Below are 26,465 nucleotides of genomic sequence, written 5' to 3' on the forward strand. Positions count from 1 at the left end.
ATGTAAGCTCTGAGCATTATTCTATAAAGGCTCCACACCCTTTATAGAATAGTGACTGTGTATGAACAGCGCCTAACTTAGGGGGTCCTTTTACAAAGGCATACTAGAGTTTTTAGCGCACACTAAAAATAAGCATGCACTAAACGCTAGAGATGCCCATATATTCCTATGGGTGTGTCTAATGTTTAGCACTAATCATTAGCGCACACTAAAATTGCTAGCACGCCTTTGTAAAAGACCCCCTTATAGCACTGACAATTATGCCTGCTGAAAGCAGGTGTAAATGCTGACGCCTAAGTTAGTCGTTTATCAGGTCTATTCTGTAACAATGCATGTAAATTCTGGTAATGCCCCATGGAATGCCCTTTGCCATGCCCCCTTTAATTTATGTGCTATAGGATTTCCACGCACTTTGTTATAGAATATGATGCATGAGTAAATCCCAATTAAGAGCTATGGGTAGTCCAATCTTTAATATATTCGCACACAAAAATATAGGAGGCTCCTGTATGTATAGCGTCTCATATGAGATATCCTTTTTATTGTAGAGGAAAAAGCCTCAATCCAGGCATGTACTCCTTGTGTTATACAACTTTAGGGAGCACTGCCCGATCATCAGTGGCTTAAAAACCTCTGCTAAGTATCCCACTTCTATTTCAAATAAATATATCAAGGGTTACTTAGCTGGCTGCTGAAAGAATTTTCTAAGCAGTCTCATCCACAAATACAGTCGTTTCTGACCCATCCACGGCCCGACTTTGGCCCAAGTTTCGCCTCCTTCCTCAGGGTCCGTGGGCTATTCGACTGTATTTCAGAAAAAGCTGTATTCGCTTCGGTGAATACAGCTCCCCCATATTCTTCCTTTCCCTCTCTTTCCATTGCCTTCTCACACGCCCTCATATTTCTCAAGGTGTACCTCCACAGCCCTTTCTCTTTTGGCTGTGTGTCTATGTGTGAGTATCTCTCTCTTTGGCCGGTTGTGAATCTGGTGATGCTGGTGGAGGGTAGCCCAGCTACAATGAATGACTTGATGAGAGGCAACAAAGGAGCAGCAGCTATCCTGTCTAGAGGATATATAAACCTTGAACACAGTTGATGGGTTTGTTACAGACACATTGCCTGCAGAAGTTTAGGTTTGCCAAGAAGACCTACTGGTGCAGCTACAACCTATCACTTGGAGGGGACATGACATGCCAGTGCACTTGAAAGTCTGCACAGCCCTTTCTTACCAATAAAAGCTTCCAGGGTTCTGGTAGGCATCAGTCCATCACCTAACTCACTCTGTAGTACCTTTGTGGCACAGCTTCTCAAGGCCCTAAAATATCACTCATGGTCTATCCAGTTCCACCCTCTCTTCCCTTCTGGCCAAGATGCACCCAGGTGCTTGTGGTGGCCCTTAGATGGGTCCAGCAGGAAACCAATATCCATGCACTATAGAAAGGCAAGTTTCTGTACTAAGTGTGTTATTTTGTCTTTCCAATTATCAAGAGAAAGAACAAGCAGATGTAGCTTGAATTGCTACCTATTAGGAAAGTATCTAATACGCAATGGTCCCTTTTCCTAAGGAACATACACAGTAATAACTTAGTATTAATTCTATGTGATTATTAGTTAAGTAATTTCTGATTTTAGTCTTGTTCAGTGACTGATCATTAAACTATATCTAAGGTCATCATCTTAATTGTTACCTGGAGGACCTTGGTAGCTTACTACCTGGTACTCCTCTTTTCCAGACTTTCAATTCATTGACACAGCAACAAAGTGAGAAAGAGAATACAATAAAATAAATCTTATTAATTAAAACATAAGCAGAACAAATTTAAATGTCAATATCCAGGAGGGCACCAATTAAATCTTTTTTTTGTGGGTAAAATATTTTGCCCAGGGAAATTAGGATTTTGATTATTGCCCACCCTGTCCTTGAACAAAAGCATGGGCACATAAAGCTCCCAGATACCTTTCAGGGCTCTGGCAGGCATCAATCCATCACTTAACTCACTCTTTGTGGCACAATTTCTCAGTGCCCTAAAATCTCACCCATGGTCTATCTAGTTCTTTCCCCTGCCACCCCTGTGTGCACACACACATTTTGCCAAGTTGTACCGAGGTCCTGGTGGTGGCCCTTAGATGGGCCCAGCATCAAACACATCTAAACACAAAGGAGTCAATATTCAAAAAGATGGTAGATAAAGATCGTATAGTTACTTGCAGTCAAGGCTAGAGGACGTGTTTCTGGGGGCAGGGATCAGATGAAAACAAGCAATAAGGCATGGAGTGGAGGAGTGGCCTATTGGTGAAAACACCAGTCTTGAGATCCCAAGGTAGCTGTTTCAAATCCCTCTGCTGCTCCTTGTGGTCATGGGCAAGTCACTTAACCCTACATTACCTCAGGTGCAAACTTAGGCTGTGAGTTCAACAGAGAAATACCCAGTGTACCTACATGTAGTTCACCTTGAGCTAATACTGAAAACGTGTGAGTGAAATATAAATAAATACTTTTCTTGATACAAAACTAGGCACATGGTTTCTGGATGAAAAATTACACACAAGGAATGGAGGTACAAATCTTCTTGGGCAGTTTTTTCATTAGGCATTAATTAAAACAACGCCAATGGCATAATTTTGTTTTATTGATTGCTGAAAATCCCAGTGGGTTAAAAATTATCTGTGCGGTTCACAGAAAGAATGATTATTGCTGCCATAATTAAGAACAGTTATGGCTATCCTATGGTCTTGTTTTAAGATCTAAGGAGGCAATTTTAGAGGTTCTCGTCTATTTTAGAGGTTCTCCTTGCATCTCCGCCTTCCTTCTCCCTCCAGTTTTCCCTCCCTCCCCTGCTCTACTTTTTTTTTCTCTCTTCTCCTCTGCTTCACACTACTGTTATTTGTTGTATGTTCTCCTGCATTGTACGCCACATAGAGCCCGCCTTGGTGGGAATATGTGGGATATAAATGTTCACAATAAATAAATAAAGAAATAAGTAATTTAAATATGTATATTGTTTTGCACATGTAAACGTGATTTTAGAAGAGGCATACACATTTTTGAAAGGGCATGTTCTGGGTGTGGTTTTTGGCAGTTCTTAAAAGTAGATTCAAAAGACAAGCGCAACACAGTATCAACCGGTGGCCCTAGATATGAATACCTTTATTGAGAAAGCAACCTCTAACAACAGTATGAATCTATATTATTCAAACATTTAGATGACAGTTGCCTGGTATGTTTTCTGATATATTAATGTCTGCAACATGGCAAATGAACGCTCCGGTTTACTAAACAGCGCTAGCGGCTATCCTTGCACTAGTGTCGACACGGCCCATTCACTCTTGAAACATTGCAATGAATGACCTGCCATTAAATGACAATTGGCGCAAGGGTTGCTTCTTATGTGTTTGTGTACTGTGCTCCGTACTAATACTACAACTATTAATAGTAGTAGCACTAATAGGTATATAGAACTAAATTCTATGCATAGCACACAAATTTGGGTGCCCAAAAATTCAGTGCTAAGTGCTGTTCTATAAATGGAGTTCAAAGTTGGACACTGTTTATAGAATAGTGCTTACTGCTGGGATCCATTCTATGCCCAATTTCAGGTACAAGGATTTACACTAAGTGAAACCTCGTGCCTAAATTAGATGCAGATCTGCCTTATTCTATAACACTGCACACAAATTCTAGGAATGCCCCTGACCCTTCCATGGCCACACTCCCTTTTTGGATCCATATGTAAGCTTTATGCATGCATCTTTATAGAATACCGACTACAAAGATGTGTGCGTAAATTCAAATTAGTGCCATTAATTGATTGTTAGCGCCCAATTATTGGCACTAATCGGCCCATTGTTCAATTAAATTGCATGTGCAAATTGGGAAGGGGGCGCCCAAATTTGAACACACAATTTTGAGCGCCATATATAGAATTAGTGGGATAAAGTACAAGTAAAGTAAGCTAAACTGATCAGTGAAACTACCACTGTAGCAGTCTGAGCCCTGGCCAGCTCAAACAGAAAGAACCACATCACAGCTAACCAATCTCTTTCATCAGATTTTCGCCAAAACCAAGCACATCTACTTTTTTACATGTACAATATAAGCCGAATATTCAACCTGCTGCAAAAATGCATAAATTTAAACTTGTAAGCTATATCTTTAAAGTTATATGTGAATTCTGTGATCTTAAACATATAGCATATGCTATTTTACTGCATGTTATTTTACTGCATCAGTCACTGGTAACTCAGCAGTGGATAAGGGAACATACCCTTTCTTGGCAGCTTGACTTTTTGGTAGTGCTAAGGGACTGGTAGCACATTTTGAAAATGGAACCGCTAGGGCTAGAGGTGAGATGGGAGGCTGGTGATGGGAGTATAGTGAGTGATATAAAGAAATCAGGGGTAGGGGACAGCTTTGGAAATTGACTGGCCCCTTTAAATTGCTCCTCAGGAATATTGACTTGTGTATTTTTTTAATGCATATTGTAGCTTAGCAATTAAGGCCCTGAGTTTTTTGTACCTGAGGTAATGGAGCGTTAAGTGACTTGCTCGAGCCCATGAAGGAACTGAGTGGCAGAAGCAGGATTTGAATTTTGGCTTCCCAGTTTCTTAGCCTGCCACTCTATCCACTAGGCCAGTGATTCTCAATCTAGTCCTCGGGATATACCCAGCCAGTCAGGTTTTCGGGATATCCACAAAAAAATATGCATGAGATAGATTAACACGCCAAGGAGGCAGTGCTTGCAAATCTATCTCATGCATATTCATTGTGGATATTCTGAAAACTTAGCTTGCTAGATGTGCTCCCAAAATTGGGTTGAGAACTACTGCACTAGGCTACTTCTCCACTCCCTCACGGTGATTTAGACAACTAAATGTTAGCCATTCCACATACCAGAAAATGTTACAAAAGGACTTGCATAGGCTATATTTTTACAAAGGCATCAGATACTATTTGCTTTGTTGGTTGGCAATTGTATTTGTTTTTGATCTGTCTGTGACTTATGTGTTTCTCATTGAGTCATTCTGAGTGCATATTGCAGAATTTCCTAAATAATTAGTCATGCAGTATAGAGATGTTTCTTATTCTTATGGGGGAAGAGGCTTTTCTGACAGAGAGAGTACAGTTTTGCACAGCTTTATAAAGGTATACTAAGCAGTATATACAAATGTGTGCTAATATTATTCAATCCCACCAATAGAATTATCTAAAAATATGACGTTAATGGAATTCTCAATTCATTTCCACAAAATCTGACTCAGCCCTTTCACTTTGAATGGGTTGTGTTGGCATTGCCAAGTGCCAGCTGCTAGTGCAGCTTAGTAAACAGGGGGGGAATAGTTTGAACACAAACAAAAAGTTACTATTATTATTCCTATTTTATGCATCACTACTTACTCATCATTTCTTTTCATAAATAGTGTGCATACTCTAAACAATATTTTTCCAGGATCATATGTCTGTGGTTTTTCAGAAGAGTAGCTTCATTTTTAAAATTAATCCTGACATCCTTGGACAATTATAATGATTGGACCACCTTACCACTAGGTGGAGATACTGCAACATTGACATAGCATATTACACTTAATATGCTCACTAATTCCTCTAGGAAGAGACTAGAAACAACCTAGATTAAATCCATATTGTCCAATTTTGCATAGAATGTGGAGATTAGAAATGAACAAATACACTTGTACAAATTGAGATATCAAGGACCTCTAAATATACATCACAGCCTTGCAAAAGAACTCCCTTTCAGTCAACTACACTGGATGAATGAAGAATAATTTGAAATGTTTTGAGAGTTAGCATTATAGAGATATCATCTACAGCTTCTCATATTGAAGATATAATTTCTTTTACCATTGATATGTTTTTACAGTTTGGAGAAGTGTAACCTCCTATAGTGTGTTAACAGTGGTCTTTTCCTCCTTCCTTTGGTGCTTTATGTAAACAAATCTGCTAGTTTTTAGCTATAACAGTGCCATTATTAATTATTATTTGCAGTTGACTGAAAGTGAATTCTTTTGTAAGGTTGAGATTAGAAGTGAGTCATCCGTTACAGGATGTAACCAGTTCCAGCGCTGTTTTAGAAAAAAGTATGTCAATGTAGAGCCTTTTTACAAATACCTGCAGGATTGCATCTGTATGTACCAGCAGGAGCAGTGGATAAAATAAACGGCACAATCTTGGCACCTTCTACATGTAGTTACCCAATTTTGCAAATCAAAGAAGAGAAATTGAAGAAGCAGACATGGTGAAAAATAGACCAAATCTTAAGAAGAATGTATTTGGTTGATCAAGTTTAAAATAGCGCATTATAGAATCACACTTAGGGGAAGATTCTACACATGGTGCCTAAAAAATCTGTGTAGAAAACAGTGCCAACTAAGCGTATTCTATAAGTGGCACCTAGATGTAGGTGCAGTATATAGAATATGCTTAGCTCATATCCCAGTGCCTAAAACTATACACATCCATGTATGCCAGCGAAAACATGGCGTAAATCTTGGCACGTTGATTTAGGTGCACTGGGCCATATTCTATTTCAGAATGCCCACAAAATGCCTATTTTCCTGCCCATAGCCACATTCTTTTTTGCCTGTGTGCATTACAAGTTAGGCGCACTGCATTACAGAATACACTTAGCGACTTGTGTGTATAAATTTTAATTATAGCCAATTAGTACTCATTATTGCTTGTTAAGAGCTTATCAATGCTGATTAGCTTGTTAAGCCAATTAAGTTATGTGCGTTGTTATAGAATATGCTTGGATTTCAGTGCGGTTCTCTAGGCTCGCTATATAGAATCTGGGGGTTAGCGCCAATTCCCATATCCTAACTTTGGATGTAGACTTACGTCTGCTGATACCTGGTGTAAATGCTGGTGTCCAATTTGGGCATGCTGACCTATTAGTCAGTAATAATGTATGCAACTTTTTGGAACTCCCCTGACATGCCCATTCCCCTCTCATGGCCATGCCCTCTTTTGAATTACGCATTATGAGATTTGGGTGCCCAGCATTATAGAATGGCATGCAGCCAGATATGTGCACCAATCCCAATTGATGCCAATTAAGATCAATAATTTGTTGCTATCATCTAATTATTGCTCATTAATGACTTGTTAGCCAATTAAAATGCACACATATCTTGGCAGTGCAGCCAAATCTGGGCACCATATATAGAAACTAGGAGAAAACATAAAAAGAGAATACAAATTAAGAACCAAAAAAATGCTAACAAACTTTTAAGTACAGACATCAAAGACCTGCCTAAAGAGATGAGCTTTCAGCTTCTCAGTTCATAAATCAGAAGCAAGAAAATTCCATATTGTAGGGCCTGCAACTGATAAAGCAGATCCACTAGTAATACAGCTTATGACACTTACATATTACAGAGCTAAGCAGGAGGTAGCATTGTTTCCAGAACTCTAACCATTGATGGTTTAATTCCTGTCTTTAGAAGAATGTTGTAAAGGGATGGGTGGTATGGCCTGTTTCCATTTTTACCAAGGATGAAAAGGACTCAAATACAAATCAACCTATGCATCCAGCTTCTCCTATATAAGCACGCAACTATGGAATGCACTATCAAATACCGTGAAAACAACGCAAGACCTATCAAACTTCCGGAAGTCACTAAAAACTTTCCTGATCAAAAAGGCATATCCGAATGATCCAACTTAAATGCCTAAACCCTGCAACACAACGAATCTAATACTCGAAATGGACATAACATATCTCTTCTTCCTTTCCAATTCCATAATGTGTCTGTCACACATGATCTCTACCATGATATCACTATGTATTTGTCATACCGGAACTGGAGATCGCCAGCACGGTGCTATGTAAGCCACATTGAGCCTGCAAATAGGTGGGGAAATGTAGGATACAAATGCAACAAATAAATAAATTAAATAAAATAAATGAAGAGTGACCCTAAATGGACCCTGGGCAAAAGCTGTCCCTCCTAGGAATAAAGGCCTACACGCTGTATTACCCATGTAATTGATGCAGCAAGTGGCAGCGTTTGAGCATCAAGAGATTACCAAGAAAACCTTAATTGTTTTTATTATTACCTGTTCTGACTATGCTGTCATAAAGTATGATTTCTCTCTTTTTTCCCTGTATTTTCCCTTTACTTTTAATTCAACAGTACTTGTGAAAATTTGAAGGGAAATCTGCTGGCATGATCACTCATATTGTATGCTGAGGAAGGCAAAAGCAATATAATTTTCTAATCAGGTGAGGATTAGCTTGCATTTCCCTAGATTTCCTAGCCAGACTTGTAAATTGGGCTGAAAATTTTCAGCAGTCTTTGCATAGCTGTAGCTGACTATAATTTTCCCTGAGTTTGTTCCTTGTGCCAAATGTATTAGGGATATGCACAGGAAAAAAATTTTGGTTCAGCTCATTCTCAGATTAATCACCCATTCCGTTCATTTTTGGATACTAGATAATGCGTTTCACTTGTTTCCATTAAAGTCAGTGGGGTGAGCAATTTTGTGCTATTACAGTAGCATTTTCCATCCATTTTCAATGAAATGTGCTCAAAAACTGGAGTGGAGGAGTAACCTTGTGGTTAGTGTACTGGAGTGAGAGCCAGGGAAGCTAGGTTTCAAATCTTATTACTGCTGTATTGCTTCAGGTAAAATCTTACAAAGTCACTCAAACTACTACTGAAAAGATGTGAACAAAATCCAAATGCATATTTATCTGCAACAGAGGCAGCAGCAATGCAAGATATCAAGTGTGTCACAAAGACTCCACGAGCATCAAAAAGCATGAAAACTTTAAGCCACCTTAAGAAGAGCAGACAGCACAAACAGTGAAATGAAGACCCAAAGGTACCAGAAGAGGGGCAAAACAGTAAACTGGCAGGAAGAACAGAAGAAGAGTAGAAGGGTATCAACATTGCTTACCCATGCTTTTTTCAGTTTATTTTCTATCAAGCTTCTCTGAAGGAGTGTCTCTGCTCTCTGTACTATAAAGCGTGACTCTTCTCTGACATACAGACTTGATTGGTGCCTAGCCACTCTGTATCTGAGTCCTGTGAGTGCCCTTTGCTGTCTTTTGTCTCTAAGCTTGATTTTTACCAATTTCCCCTCTTATGCCAATACTTCTAAATCGGAGGCTTGTGAGATTTCTCAAATCAAATGGACTGCAGGACCCAAGGCAGCATAGCTTCATGTGAGGCACCTCGTGTCAGAGAAATCTGATTGATTTCTTTGACTGGGTGACCAAACAGTTGGATGTGGGAGGGGTGCTAGATGTGGTGTACTTAGATTTTAGCAAAGCCTTTGACTTGGTCCCGCGCAATCTAAAAATGATCTACGAACTAACGAACTTCCGCAAACTACTTAAGACCCATCTCTTTAATAAGGCATACCAAAAAGATCAACCAGTGTGAATATACACAGCTCCTCCACATACATCCAGAACTGTCTTACAATATCTGCTTACTATACTACTATCACGTTATATCATTATCATGTTACCCAAAATCCTTCTTGTTATACTACTAATATGTTTTTTTCATTATCATGTTGTCCAAGATCCTTCTATCACATGTCTATTTTCTAACATATTTCCACCACTCATGATGTATTGTAAGCCACATTGAGCCTGCAAAGAGGTGGTAAAATGTGGGATACAAATGCAATAAATAAATAAATAAAAATAAATAAATAAACTGAGTGCCCTTGGTTTGGGACCTAAAGTGCCCAACTGGGTTAAAAACTGGTTAAGTGGAAAGAGACAGAGATTAGTGATAAATGGAGCTTGCTCTGATGAAAGGGCTGTTATCAGTGGTGTACCGCAGGGTTCGGTCCTTGGACCAGCTCTTTTTGACATCTTCATGAGTTCTACTGCAGAAGTACTGTCTGTAAAAGGGTGGACACCTCACAGGGTATGGATGGTATGAAGAAGGATCTAGCAAAGCTTGAAGAATGGTCCTAAGATTTAATGCAAAGAAATGCAGGGTCATGCACTTGGGGTACAAGAGTCCAAGAGAACAGTACATTATAGGGGGTGAAGTGCTTCTGCGTAGAAAAGGTGATGGTCAAAGCCAGAAAGATGCTTGGGTGGATAAGGAGAGGGATGACCAGCAGAAAACAAAGGTGATAGTGTCCTTGCACAAGTCTCTGGTGAGGCCCCATTTAGAGTACTGCATGCAATTCTGGAGACCACACTTACAGAAAGACATAAACTGGATGGAGACAGTCCAGAGGGTGGCTACAAAATTAATAAGCAGTCTCTGTCGTAAAACATACAGAGATAGGCTTAGGAACCTCAACATGTATATTCTGGAAGAGAGGTGAGAGAGAGGGGATATGATAGAGAAGTTTAAATACCTCAGTGGCAACAATATACAGGAGAGCCTTTTTCAAATGAAGGAAAAATTTGGAATGAGTGGGCATATGATGTTTCTCCCTTATATGGTGGTGAAGCCCTAACCAGCACATCCTAGGAAATTTTCAAAGTAGCCATGGAAGAGGAGGGAGTGTACTACTCCCTCCTCCAACACTAAGGAACAGGGGGTGGGGAAGAGGGCCACTAGACCACCAGGATGGGGGGTGCTTGGTTTGTGGCCCACTGGGACACTATCAGGCTTATTTTCGAAAGAGAAGGACGTCCATCTTTTGACACAAATCGGAAGATAGGCGTCCTTCTCCCAGGGTCACCCAAATCAGCATAATCGAAAGCCGATTTTGGGCATCCCCAACTGCTTTCCGTCGCAGGGACAACCAAAGTTCCCAGGGGCATGTCGGAGGTGTGGCGAAGGCGGGACTTGGGCGTGCCTAACATATGGGTATCCCGACCCATAATGGAAAAAAGAAGGGCGTCCCTGATGAGCACTTGGACAACTTTACTTTTTTTCTTACAACCAAGCTACTAAAAGGTGCCCAAACTGACCAGATGACCACCGGAGGGAATCAGGGATGACCTCCCCTTATTCCCCCAGTGGTCACTAACCCCCTCCCACCCTCAAAAAAATTATTTCAAAATATTTTTTGCCAGCCTCTATGCCAGCCTCAAATGTCATAATCAGGTCAATCGCAGCAGTATGCAGCTCCCTGGAGCAGTTTTAGCGTGTGCAGTGTACTTCAGACAGGCGGACCAAGGCCCATCCTCCCCTTACCTGTTACATTTGTGGTGGTAAATGTGAGCCCTCCAAAACCCACCAGAAACCCACTGTACCCACATCTAGGTGCCCCCCTTCACCCATAAGGGCTATGGTAGTGGTGTACAGTTGTGGGGAGTGGGTTTTGGGGGGCTCAGCACACATGGTAAGGGAGCTATGCACCTGGGAGCAATTTGTGAAGACCACTGTAGTGCCCCCTAGGGTGCCCGGTTGCTGTCCTGGCATGTCAGGGGGACCAGTGCACTATGAATGCTGGCTCCACCCACGATCAAAGGGCTTGGATTTGGTCGTTTCTGAGATGGGCGTCCTCAGTTTCCATTATCGCCGACAGTATTTGAGACCTGTTTTAAGTCCCATTGAGGTTGCGGAGAACTGTTAAGAAGAGAAGGGTTTTGCTCCCAATTACTTTTGTTAAAGTGAAAGGTTTAGGAAGAAGACTTCAGAGGAGGAGAGGAAAACTGCTGAGATCCTGGAAACAGAAGATACGGGCCCCAACGCAAGAAAGTCATCGCCCCGCCTAAATTGACAAGCAGCTAAGTGACCGTGAAAAGAGTAATTTTAAATAAATTTGAGAATTTAAAGGAAAAACATTTACATACTTACCCGTGAGTTCCTGTTCTGGAAGGAACCTGGAGAGAAAGATTAAAACACAAAGCATCAAATTCTAATGTTAACCAAATGGAAATACATTAGACAAGGTTAAATGGTTAATTGAGAGAAATAGTGACATAAGAATATACTTATCTGATAGTTTTCTGTTTTGTTTAAAGACAATTTAATCTGTGTTAAAAACAAAGAAATCAAAAGTTAACTGAGTCTTATCCTATTTAGATGAACACATTGTAACATCTCAATAGAAAGTGCATCAGAAATTTACAAGGGTGGCACTTCTTCTGATGACCTAGTAGTTAAATAAACCAATTTTTGCATCAGAAATTCGAGTTTGCTTCTTTCTAATCAGCCAAAATCCAAAATTTAGTTTCTTTTCCTCCTATCCCCGAGACAGGGGTGGGACGAGGTTAGTGTACTGTAACCTGTCTTCCTCTGCTCCGGAGTGGGTGATCATTCCTTTGGCACGACTACAGGTAAAGGGAGGTCTGTGTCACCTATTAGCTGAAGACCAAGCTCTTCAGAGCAGGGGGAGGGGTTTACATTATCTCTGATCATAGGGGTGGTAAAGATCCATGCTGTTCCAGCACTATTGTTAGAGTGCTGTTTGGAACAGCGTGGGGCTTTTGATCATCTGGGCATGAGTGAGGGGAAAAAAGTGCTGGTATCCTGATTTCTTAGACTATAATGGTCATGAATATCAAATGGGGTCCAAATATTCTGCCCTGGCAGTCAATAGTTAAGAAAGCATGGTTAAAATAAAACTGTATAGTCAGCTGGTTTGCAACGTGGGTGAATTACACATGTATATGCCGTCATCTACACATGTAGGGTCCAGTTTTACAACCTACACATGTAGGTGTCAGCATCTACTCATGTAGTGACCTGTGCTTTCCCCACTGATTTTTTTTAACTTGTATTTATTTCAAAAATGGAAACTCCCAGCACCTACCTGTGTATTCCTGCATATATTTTAGAAAAGGTACTAAGTGGGCAGGTATGGATTTAAAATACTACTGTACTAAATGTGGCAATTCCAGTTTGCATGGTCTTTCTAAAAATCACCTCTAAATCTATTTACAGCATGTTAAAATGTCAAATGAAATAAAATGGCATTTGCCCCAATGCAATTTAATTAAATAACAAGCTAATTAGTGTCAATAATTGGATTTTTAACAAGCTATTATTGGCATTAATTAGATTAAATTGAAACTTAAGCAAGTAAATTTAAGTGTGGAATCTGTACCTAAATTTTATGCATGAGTAAAAAAAAGGGGCATGAAAATAGGAGGGTCATGGGCGGACTAGGGGTGTTCCTAGCATTTACACATGTTATAAAATATGGAGGATACACATCCAATTTAGGTGCACACATTTGCACCATGTTTCAGTTGGTGCAAATGGCCACGCCTATAATTAGGCACGAGTCCTGGGAGTAAGCACTATTCTATAAACCGCGCCTAACTTTAAGCGTGGCATATAGAATACTGCTTTTTTCAGCATTCATTTTTGCGGCACCATATATAGAATTCACTCCTTGGTGTACTTTTTTAGTACAATAGGAAATTATACAAAATAAAACAGTAAATATTATTTCTCTGTCATTTCAAAATGCAGCATATCCCTAACTAAAACTAGATTTTAGTTGAATAACTACTTTATAACATAAGACCATAAAGAGTTTGCTGTACTCAGTCATAAATTGCGTCCATCTAGCCTGGTATCCTGTTGACAACACTGGCCGGTCCAGGTCACAAGTACCTGGCAGAGTCCCAAAAAATAATAAGATTCCATGCCGCTTAACCTCAGGGGAAAATGGTTTATGGGCTTCCATAACAGAAAATAAGAACCTGAGTTATTTCCCTCCATGGGAGTCTTTTCCTGTGGTTGCAGTTTAAATTCTTACATGTAGTACCTATATGCAATATAGAAGTACATTCTGTGAAAGTATATCACTTTGACCCAAAATCCTCTTCCAGTACTTCCTTGCACTAATACATTTATAATTTATAGAACTAAATACACTACTTTCACTTACTAATTCAGCATGTTAAACATTAGAATTTACTTACACCACTTTACAGAATATGCCTAGGAAGTTGTGCGCATACATTCTAATTAATGCTAATTAGTATCAATAATTGCGTATTAAGTGGCAGTTATCAATACTGATTGGCTTGTTAAGCAATTAAATTGTATGCACAAATCCAGAATATGACTGGATTTGTGCACGCAATTTCTGTCACGTTATATAGAATCTGGGGGTTAATGTGGGAATTGCACACCCTGTCAGGGCAAGCCTGCATTAACATAAGGGCTAATTCTGTAACATGGGTACCCAAATTTATGTGCCAGTTCTGCACATAAATGATTAACATAGGAGTCCATTTAGTAAGGTGCACTGAAAATGGCCTGCGGTAGTGTATGCACAGGTTTTGGGCTCGCGCAGATCCATTTTTCAGTGCACCTTTTAAAAATGCCTTTTTAAAATTTTTGCTGAAAATGGACGTGTAGCAAAATAAAAATTGGCGTGCGTCCATTTTGGGTCTGAGATCTTATCGCCAGCCATTTACTTAGCGGTAAGGTCTCTCGTCTTAACCATGTGGTAATCGCCTACGCATGTCAAGTCAAAGTTACCGCCCGATTTTCACCACACGCTAGAAAATAAAATATATTTTCTGGCACGCATAGCGGACACACATAAAAAATGAAATTACCACACAGGTAACGCCGAATTGGCACGTGTTGGATGTGCATAGGCGCCTATGCAGATTAGTAAAAGGGCCCCATAATGTCTTACTTACATGTACATGCCAAACATCTAAGCGTTATTCTGAAAACACATGTTTTTAGTCAAAGGGCTCCATAGTGCATGTCAGTAATCAGCAAATAGTGAAATCAATCATATGTTACCTCAGTCATCTGTTCTTAGGCATGGGAAGCTATAGAAATTTAAGTTATTAATAACCATTATCAGTTGTGTTCAACAACCAGTGCTCTGGTATATTATTCTGCTTTCCATGTGGAAAAGGAAACCATTATAGAAGCATAAGATCACAGATGCCTTAACAGGTAGGGATAGCTGGGGCATGCTCGACTATGTTTCACAAGTACTTGTATTTGACAAGGACAGATTTATCTGTTATGTACTCTTAGAATGTGAAGATGTGGCAGTTTTTCCCTGAATATGTGCTATAACAAAAAAGGTGTCTCCTCCTTCCTTCTGGTTATATTTTCCCAGGCAGCAGTATTCCATTGCATTCATCCCCTTAAAGAACAGGGGTAGGCTGGCTGCAAGTCTGTTTTACAATGCTACTGCTGACAGCCCTTGAGTTTTTGCACCTTTGAGGGGATGGATTAGTTGAGAGGAAATAGGATAAAAGGAACAGGGTGCGAGTGTTGAGGAGGAAAGAAGATGGAAAAGTAAGAAAGGGTTGTAGGGGTTGAAAAGAGTCACTGGGATAGAGGAGAAGGCACCTCTTGTAGGCCAACACTTCAAGGCATCTGCCTACTCGGCCTACTGAAAAATCCAGCCCTGGTGATCAGTAGTAAGAGCCACCAACAATCAATTACAGTTTCTATGGTTTACTCTTTGTTTTCACTAGTCTTTAAGTAGCTTTCCAGTAGAGATATTCAAATGTATTGGAAAGGATCATTGGGGCTCACCTTCTGGCTCATTGGCAAATGCTGTATACTTCCATGCAGATGGTAAGTGGCTGAATTCCCAGATCAGCGGATGGGACTAGCAATACTAGTATTTATAGCCCCTAAGGGGGAGGAAACTGTTGTCATCAGCCAGGATGATACCTGGTGGTTGAATTTAAAACCCATAATACAGGAATCCAGAAGGAGGGTCATGGTGCCAGGATCCAAGCACTAGTTCCAAATGAACTGTTTAAAGAGAGAGAGAGAGAGAGAGAGAGAGAATGGTCTACAAACTACAGAGCCAAACACACACACAGAGGTTGAATTAGATCAATGAAAGTTACTGCAAAATCCATGGCTTTTCAGATTAGTTCAGTGAACTTTCTTCGAATAAAGACTCATTTCATGCAAAATCCACAGCAAAATTATAGACATTGAAAGCTAATATGCTTCCAATATACAATGTCTCAGCTTCAGATGTCCCTGAGATCCACAGGTTTGAATCAAACTGATTTTCCTAGTGGATCTCAGGGAGAGTCACAGATTTTGTAATCTGATTTGTTTAGGAATATTTTCATATCCTTACTTCACAGTAATCCACATAAAATCCTGAGAAAAGTTACAGAGCACCTCATATTTCTCAGGTTTAATTGGCCATGATGCCATAAATCACCACTTACAGAGAAAGTCCACCATGGTGAGGAACACTGGAATACCACGAAGGATACAAAGAGGAAAGAACAGTGAGAAGTGGACCCAGGCTCTCCGAGGACAGTACAAGAGGACTTCAAATATTCAATGAAACAATGTTTATTGGTGATTGAAGACTTGACACAGCACTGTGTTTCGGCCTGTGTCAAGTCTTCAATCACCAACAAACATTGAATAATTGAAGTCTTCTCATTCTGTCCTTGGAGAGCCTGGGTCCACTTCCCACTGTTCTTTCCTCTATAAATCACCACTTATCCATTTAGGTTTAGGACTGTATATTCAGAAGTCTCACATAAATGCATAGTGCAGACGAAAATCCACTTAAGGATATCTGGATATCTTTACACAGTGATAATTCTGCTCAATATTGCTCTTGTTTTTGTTGAACAAGATGCAACAAGATGCATCCTAGTGTTTAAAATGCACCCCACCCCCACCCCTAAATCTGTGAGGTTTCAATTATAATTAAGCTGTAAATAATTCAACACATTAAAAAAAAAAGGAATATTTTGTATGTACCCTTTGACCAAAGATTTACGCAGATTTGGAGCAAACGTCACTTAAATAAAGTTGCCAAACATCTGAAGTCTCACTTGTATAAAATTCATTGCAGTAGGAAACCAGCTGGACACACATGAGTCAGTAAATATTTTGTTTCCCATGGTCTGTTCAGCAACCTAAACAACAGTTTGTGACTCAGGGACAACCTTTCCCTTTGTCTTAAATCCTTCATTTTTTTTTTCATTTTACATTTCTCACATTTTAAAGCTTAAAACCCTCAGCATATATGAACACAAGGCTCTCATTTAAGGAGTGGATGGAGTGTTTTGGAGTTTCAGAGAAATGTTGAAATGTAAAAGAAGCATTGTTGTAAGGCAGAGATTTTCAACCCAGTCCTCGGGGCACACCAGGCCAGTCTGGATTTCCAGGATATTCCTACTGAATTCAGTGGGTATATCCTGAAAACCCTGACTGGCTTGGTGTGCACTGAGGACTGGGTTGAAAACCTCTGTTGTAAGATTTCATGTCCAAGATTTTCAACCCTATTTCTGAAAGTAAATGTTGGAGATAAATAACCAGTTATTGGATGCACAGCAAAGCAAGCAATGAAATTGGAGACTGAGACACCGCCTTTGGCCCGACTGAAAATGTAGCTTAAATGTGCAGGATAGGCTTGGATCAAGCAACTGTTTTATAGCCTTATTTTTTTCCATTTGTTTGGGTTAGTCTCCATTTCAGTCTAGACCTGAAGGCAGGCAATTCCTTCCTTCTAAGTATCCTTTGTGTTGTATATTAATTAATTCTGTGCTTCTGACTCTGCATTGATAGAAGTGGCCTGGTCATGGTTGGTGGCTGAGGGTGCATAACATGGCTGTACCCCTTTGCTTCCTGGGTGGTTTGGGGTTCAAAGACTGCAGTCATATTTGAAACGATAAACACTGATGCTAAATAGCACATGTATTCTTTTGTAACAAGTATAAAGTCCATAATCAAGGATGACATCAATCTTATCATTAAAATAAAAAAAGAACATATTAATAAAATGTAATGACCAAATCTAGAAACAGAGAAAATAATGAAAGATAACAACTACAGTGGGGGAAATAAGTATTTGATCCCTTGCTGATTTTGTAAGTTTGCCCACTGACAAAGACATGAGCAGCCCATAATTGAAGGGTAGGTTATTGGTAACAGTGAGAGATAGCACATCACAAATTAAATTCGGAAAATCACATTGTGGAAAGTATATGAATTTATTTGCATTCTGCAGAGGGAAATAAGTATTTGATCCCCCACCAACCAGTAAGAGATCTGGCCCCTACAGACCAGGTAGATGCTCCAAATCAACTCGTTACCTGCATGACAGACAGCTGTCGGCAATGGTCACCTGTATGAAAGACACCTGTCCACAGACTCAGTGAATCAGTCAGACTCTAACCTCTACAAAATGGCCAAGAGCAAGGAGCTGTCTAAGGATGTCAGGGACAAGATCATACACCTGCACAAGGCTGGAATGGGCTACAAAACCATCAGTAAGACGCTGGGCGAGAAGGAGACAACTGTTGGTGCCATAGTAAGAAAATGGAAGAAGTACAAAATGACTGTCAATCGACAAAGATCTGGGGCTCCACGCAAAATCTCACCTCGTGGGGTATCCTTGATCATGAGGAAGGTTAGAAATCAGCCTACAACTACAAGGGGGGAACTTGTCAATGATCTCAAGGCAGCTGGGACCACTGTCACCACGAAAACCATTGGTAACACATTACGACATAACGGATTGCAATCCTGCAGTGCCCGCAAGATCCCCCTGCTCCGGAAGGCACATGTGACGGCCCGTCTGAAGTTTGCCAGTGAACACCTGGATGATGCCGAGAGTGATTGGGAGAAGGTGCTGTGGTCAGATGAGACAAAAATTGAGCTCTTTGGCATGAACTCAACTCGCCGTGTTTGGAGGAAGAGAAATGCTGCCTATGACCCAAAGAACACCGTCCCCACTGTCAAGCATGAGGTGGAAATGTTATGTTTTGGGGGTGTTTCTCTGCTAAGGGCACAGGACTACTTCACCGCATCAATGGGAGAATGGATGGGGCCATGTACCGTACAATTCTGAGTGACAACCTCCTTCCCTCCGCCAGGGCCTTAAAAATGGGTCGTGGCTGGGTCTTCCAGCACGACAATGACCCAAAACATTGTAAAGAATTGAGGGGGGGGGGGTCCCGAGCCCCCCAAGAAGGCTAGAGTGACCTCAATCTGACTCCATCTCTAAATAGCACTAGTACTGGGGTAATCAGGGGGTTGTGAAGTTCTAAGAGAAATTGCCACTGAGAGAGACGCTAGGTCTAAGGAAAAGGTACCAGCCTTATGACAAACCAGAATCAGATTACAAGTTATACAATGCAGTGAAAGATAGCTGCTGGACGCAACAAAAGCATTTATACTTACAGCCTTTCATTATTAAGTGAAACCCACAAATCATCATTTGGAATGAGAGGTTTATTTACAAATCAGACTTTAATCAGATACATTCATCAGACAAATTCTGGATTCAGCTGACCGGAGCTCTGCGTCCTAGATGAGTTGGGGAGAACCTCCTTCTTTCTATCTGATGCCCTCCCCTTATATAGTATCTGGTCCTAATACAAGTCTATGGAGAGGGATTTTTTCCTCTAATATTGCTTAATCTATGAGTCATGCCCTCCGGCCAAGGCAACAAAGGAGTGGCTCAGGAAGAAGCACATTAGGGTCATGGAGTGGCCTAGCCAGTCACCAGACCTTAATCCCATTGAAAACTTATGGAGGGAGCTGAAGCTGCGAGTTGCCAAGCGACAGCCCAGAACTCTTAATGATTTAGAGATGATCTGCAAAGAGGAGTGGACCAAAATTCCTCCTGACATGTGTGCAAACCTCATTATCAACTACAGAAGACGTCTGACCGCTGTGCTTGCCAACAAGGGTTTTGCCACCAAGTATTAGGTCTTGTTTGCCAGAGGGATTAAATACTTATTTCCCTCTGCAGAATGCAAATAAATTCATATACTTTCCACAATGTGATTTTCCGGATTTAATTTGTGATGTGCTATCTCTCACTGTTACCAATAACCTACCCTTCAATTATGGGCTGCTCATGTCTTTGTCAGTGGGCAAACTTACAAAATCAGCAAGGGATCAAATACTTATTTCCCCCACTGTATCTGGTCAATCTCCAGCCCACAACAGTCATCATTTTTTTTAAATGCTGACCGATGTGAGCAGAATTAGCCCCGGATATTCAATGTCAGACAGTCTCCAGAAACGTACACAGTCCACCCGTATTATATATACATAGTGACTCAAAGTTGTATGTGCAAATCAGTGTGCATAGCTGATTTGCATGTACAAATTAATTGTTTAACAAGCTAATCAGCACCAGACATGGGCCACTAACAAGCAATTATCAGCACTAATAAGAATTTATGTGTGCAACTGTCTAAGCGTATTCTGTAAGGTGATATGCATAAATCCTAATGAATGGTTCACACAAGGGGGTGTGGTCATGGAAGGGGCATGGGCATTCCTAAAATTTACATGCACTGTTACAGAATATGCTCAATCCACCTCTAAATAAGATGTGGGCATTTACACCAGGTTTTAGTTGGCGTAAACAGCTGCACCTAAATTTTACTACTACTACTATAAATCATTTCTATAGCGCTACCAGTCATACACAGCGCTTCGAGGACAGGCACTACGTGTATTCTATAAGCTGTGCCTAATTTTAGGTGAGGTTTTGCTGCACCTAAATTTTACTACAACTACTATAAATCATTTCTATAGCGCTTCCAGTCGTACGCAGCGCTTCGAGGACAGGCGCTACGTGTATTCTATAAACTGTGCCTAATTTTAGGTGAGGTTTATAGAACAGTGCTAAGCATGGTTTATTTTTTGTCACTGATTTTTTGGCACCATATATAGAATCTGGCACAGTCCATCAATTGAGGTCTCATTTGAGTTCCCCTTTTCCTACTGGCCATTCCTCTCTCTGTCCTCCCCAGCATCCTTATGGTTTTTGCTGTTGCCTTTTCTACCTGTTCTCTCTCTCTCTCTCTCTCTCTCTCTCTCTCTCTCTCTCTCTCTCAGTATGCCTGTGTTATAAATCTATTATATGATAAATATACTTAGTTAAATAATATATTCTTAGCAGTGATTGGTGGTGTGTTTATTTACTTATTTATTAGGATTTATTAACCACCTTTATGAAGAGATTCACCCAAGTAAGTATCTAAGTTGATTTTTATTGACATTTTGGGGGGATATTCTTGCACTGGAAAACCACAAGAATGGAGAAAAGAGAAAAGGCCTTGTTTTCTGCCTACTCTGTCCCAGGGGCGTAGCCAGACTTCGGTGAGGGGGCACATTTCCACCCCCCCCCACCCAGTGCCGCCGACCCCCCCCACCATTGCCGCCCCCCCCCCCGCCGCTGCCGCCACCACCAACTGATGACCCCTGCCGACGACCCTCTCGACCCCCCTCCTGCTGCCAACCCTCCCCCGCCGTCGCCGTGGGCTACCTTTGCTGGCGGGGGACCGCAATCCCCGCCAGCTAAGGAGGTCCTCTTCTTCCTCCGATTCAAAGGCTTTGTTCTGTTTCTGACATCCTGCACGTTGTACATGCAGGACGTCAGACTCACAGAAACAGAACAAAGCCTGGCTGATCTGCAAGGCTTCGTTCTGTTTCTGTGAGTCTGACGTCCTGCACGTACAACGTGCAGGACATCAGAAACAGAACAAAGCCATCGAATCGGAGGAAGAAGAGGACCTCCTCGGCTGGCAGGGATTGGGGTCCCCCACCAGCAAAGGTAGCCCACGGCAACGGAGGTGGAGGGATGGCAGCGGAGGAGGGGGGTCAAGAGGGTCATCGGCAGGGGGTCCAGGGGCAAATCTACGGGGGCCCAGCCCCCCTAGGCCCCACGTAGCTATGCCACTGCTCTGTCCATCCTTTACTGTCAAGGAAATATTTGTTTTATGGCAGGAAATCTCTACAGTCAATTGTGCAGAGGTTTTTCCAGAACTTTAGAAACATTCCAAAGACTTTGAAAGTATGAATAGATTCTAAGCAACTTAGAAACATGACTTCTAGGCATTAAGCAAGTCTACTGTTTTAACATCATTGCACATAATGAGACCAGTATTCCTTTCTCTTCAATGTGCAAATTCACAATGAATTTTAATTGGCAAGTTGTGTATGAGTAACTTCAAATAAAAATAAACCATTTTCTTCAAATTAAACTTTATTTCTCTTTAAGTATTTTTCATGTTACATGACAAACAAATCAAATACAAAATCAAGTACTAAGGAAAAGGAGTATCCAGGAAATGAAAAGACAGACAACTAGTAGAAATATATTATTCCTGTAGAGATTCTCATATGCTGAGGGAGGAGACCCAATACAATCAACAGGAGAAGAAAGAAATTCCAAAGCCCAATATGGTGTCTCCAAAGAAAATCAATTCCATCATTGTGTAAGACAGATTTTAATTCAATACAAGAACCTTAATTCAGTTCTCCTGATGAAGCAGGGCTAATTTAACTCAATAAGTGAATTGCTGAAGATGCTAAATTGTATCCCCAGAAAATCTGCTAGTTCTCTAAGGGGTCCCTTTCCTAAACTGACAAAAAATGGCCTTAGCATGCCCTTGTGCCATTTTTTTCCACCTGCTATGGCCATTTTTACCACAGCTGTAACAATGGCTTTTTCCCATTTTTTTTAATTAATGGCCATGCGATAATGTTGACAATTCAACTCTTACAGTTAGACTATTGCAATCTTGCTTATTTGGGATGTACAAAATATTAATTAAAACGATTACAAACTGTGCAAAACACAGCAGTATGCCTGATTTGTGGCTTAACCAAATATCACATTTCTTCTTTTTATATCAAACTTCACTGGTTGCCTGTTGAAGCTAGAGTTCTCTTTAAATTGGCTTGTTTCTTATTTAAGTTACTACATGGCTTAGCTCCCAATTATTTATATTCTCATTTTCAATTTGCTATCTCTGTTAGGGCTAGAAGGTCCAGTTGTTCATATCTGTTCTCATTTCCCTCACCTAGATGAAAGAAAAAATTAGGGGGCCCTTTGTACCGAAGGGTTGCCGCGTGGCAACCTGGAACTGCCACCAGCCCTACGTGGGTGCCAGCGTTAATTCCACAGAACAAAACAGAAAAGTACCAGGAGCCTTCAAAAACAGGAGAAACAGGGTCCATTCAAAGATATGTTCCTCTAAACGCATGATTAAAAGTTGTTTCTCCTGTTTTTGAAGGCTCCTGGTACTTTTCTGTTTTGTTCTGTGGACTTTTGTTTGTACTTTGCTCCCTCTCTTTACTGAGTGTTAATTCCATGCCATTTCTAGTGCTAGCAGAAATATTGAAAAAATATTTCTGCATGGGGATACTCAGTGGTAATCAGACAGTGTCGCGTGCTGCCCAGTTACCGCTGGGTTACTGCAGGAGCCCTTACCGCCACCTCAATGGGTAGTAGTAAGTGCTCCTCCTGAAATGGCTTTGTGGCAGGTGTAAACTTATGGCTCCTTTTACTAAGCAGTGGTAAGCCCAATGCGGGCTTACCACTCGCTATACAGGAAGTACTGCTGTACTTCCCACCCCTAGCGTGCTGTCATTTCCGGTACTACAAAAATGTATTTATTTTGTAGCATTGGAGTGTACCTGGCGGTAATCGGGCAGTGCCGCATGCTGCCCAGTTACCTCCGGGTTAACGCGGGAGCCCTTACCTCCACCTCAATGGATGGCGGTAAGGGCTCCCCACTGAAATGGCCGCTCGGCAAGTGCTTTACTTGCCGCATGGCCATTTCCTGCGCAGGAAGGCGAGACTTCACCTTTTACCAGCAGTGGTAAAAGGGAGCCTCAGCACACGTGTAAAACATGCGCCAATGCCAGCATCGGTTCCCTTTTGCTGCAGCTTGGTAAAAGGGGCCCTTACTGCATGGCCATTTCATTTTCGGTTATTTTCAGCAGTTGTAGTAAAAGGGGTCCTTGCACGTGACAAAAACAGCTGCTGCTGCCCCTTTTACAACAGCTTAGTAAAAGGGCCCCTAAGGTTGTTTGAAATGACCTTGGCTTATGATGCTGCCAAATACCGGAAGGAGTTTGCTAAGGTACTTTTGTCTTCTCATTCATATCTGTCATTTAGAAAGTGGCCAAAATCTTGTGGTTCCAAAAATTTATTTTACAAGCTAGCTTTTAATTTAATATGAGTTTGCTTTTTCTGGTTTGCCAGAGGATTGTTCTGGCTGTTTTTTGTTTTGTTACCTGCAAGGTGTAAACAGGATATCAGACTAGGGGCCCCTGTTTACTAAACCATGCTAGAGGCACATTAGCGTTTTAAACACGTACTAACCGTGTAGTTGCTCATAATATTCCTATGGGTGTCTATACAGTTAGCGCGTGCTAATTTTTAGCATGTGCTAAAAATGCTAGCACACCTTAGTAAACAGGGCCCTAGACTAAATGTTATGTTATTAGCACATGGCCATTAAAAACAAATTACCTTATAAGCACTTATCGCATTTTGTAGACAGCAAGTGCTCATGCAGTAATCCTGTACTAACTAGTTAGTGCACAGTAATACAGCTTTACTAACTGATTAGCGCAGAAATGCGCCCTGACATATTGCCTCTAAAAAAATACAGCAGCAAAATCAGCGGGTCTGATCAAACAGATTGCAAGATAGCAAAAAAATAATGAAAGGGGGGAAAAAGACCTCAGACAGGTGACAATCAGCCAAATTAATGGGATTGCTCATAAACAGTCACCGTGATTCAATCATTGGTCCTTAACCAACCTCCTCCCTAGATGTTAAACAGTGTACATTTTTATAAATAATTTTTTAATGCAAAAAACGCTACATCTAACCATTCAGGACATAAAGTGCAAAAACACTACTTATCTTATAGCAGCGTCAAACTCGGGACTCCCCAACGGACCCGTTTCGCCAATGGGGCTTCGTCAGGGGAAGGACGCCCTGTCATAAAGCACTGCAAAATTTTATAGCAGGATGCCTGAGTGCATCCTGTGCTATGTCATTTTAAGCTGTATTAGATGTGCATTAGCACCTAACACAGCTCAGTAAAAGGACCCCTAAGATCCTTCAAAATATTATCATTACCTTAAAATGAGCATAGCACTTCGCAGTGTATTTTTGGATTAAAAGTAGCTCACATTTTAACAGCCTCCAGGCAAAGAGCCAGGAAGTTCTTCATCTTGGCTGCCAGACAAGAAAGGTAAGTGGGAAAGTCATCTTCCTTGAAGAGATAAGAAATTGATGCTTCCAGTTTCTGAGTAAGAGAAAGTAAAATTGCTGGGAAGAAGCTTCAGATGAAGTGTAATCATGCTTTGGCTATTGAAGTAAAGTTTTGACAATGGAGCCAATGGCACCAGAGTGACTGGGATAATGTCTGTCTCCCACTGGATACCAGTAAGATCGGGGCAGGGGGGTTATTCTGAACATGGCCTATTTCTTTAAGGGATTATGAGTGGGAAGAATGGAGGAGTCATGAGGGGTGGACCATTTTCAATTACAAGGAATTGGAGATGAATAGAATATTTTGTTTTTCTTGGGTTGTTTTGTTTATTTGGTTGTTGTTGTTGTTGTTGTTGTTGTTGTTGTTTTTACATTAACTAGTCTTTTTAACTCCATCCCCAGGAGTATCAACTTGCACATTTAGGAGGCTGATCTTACTAGGTGAAAGTTAACAACACCTCTAGAAGTATTAATTTTCCTTGAATAGCAGTTTACAAAGATCAATATAAGCTGTGTTATTTATGTTGAATAATAATGTGATGCTGAAGTAAAATCTATGTATACTGAGATATCTCCCATTGAGAAGCCCCCTTCTGGCCCTAGGAATAAGGTTTTATCCCTATGCTCTGGGAAGCCTCCCTCACCTTTTGAGGTGCCCATAATGAAACACAAACTAAGACTGATCAGTAAGATGTGCATAACCTGGGTACCAGCATTTACAGCAAGTTTCAGCAGGCATAAGTCTGGTACCAAAAGTTAGGCGTGAGAGCCTTCATAGAATAGCACTTAGCTATACTTAGCTTAGCTATACTCTGATTTTTTTCAGGAGTCTAATTTTGAGCACCAGTTGTAGAATCTGGCCCTAAATCTGCAAAGCACAAGGAAGGCAACACTAGACTGTGGGCATCCAAGGAGCATAATCACCTTGAAGGGGTGTAGGAAATAGTATGGAAGAATAAAGAAGAGGAAGTACCCAGATAGTAGGCCTTGTGAGTAAGACAAAGAACCTTAAATTTGATCCTAGCTAAAGATGCCAACCAATGTAGTTGGAAAAGCAATGGAGAAGCTTAGTCAAAATGTTTTGTAGCACAGAGGAGATGTGCCACATTATTTTAAAATGTCTGGATGCATCTGAATTGGTTTGGCCTGTGTAAATAATGTTACAGTAGTCAATGGGCAACATCAAGACAGCATGGATCAAAGTGTAGCAAGCAGAAACATAAAGTACACCACAAAGCTGCCCCCAGAGTAGAATCCCCTGAGCCAATCCCTCCTCAGCCACCCTACCCATACCCTATGAATCTTAGTGGTAGTCTCATGGTACTACAGCTAGGGGGGTCATCCTTCCATATAAAGTGTGATTGACAGGGCAGTCTGTTGTGATTATTAGTGGCATTATTCAGATAAGGCTGGTGAAAATCTATGGCCGACCCCAATCAGTACTACGTATATTCAATTAGGTAGGTAACTTTGAATATTGGGCTCTTTGTGTTAAATTATTAACTCTAGGCATTTGTCTCTGCTTGAGGGGCTATTTCACATATAGCACATTATCGTT

Source organism: Microcaecilia unicolor, chromosome 5, assembly GCF_901765095.1.
Source record: "Microcaecilia unicolor chromosome 5, aMicUni1.1, whole genome shotgun sequence".
NCBI lineage: Eukaryota > Metazoa > Chordata > Amphibia > Gymnophiona > Siphonopidae > Microcaecilia > Microcaecilia unicolor.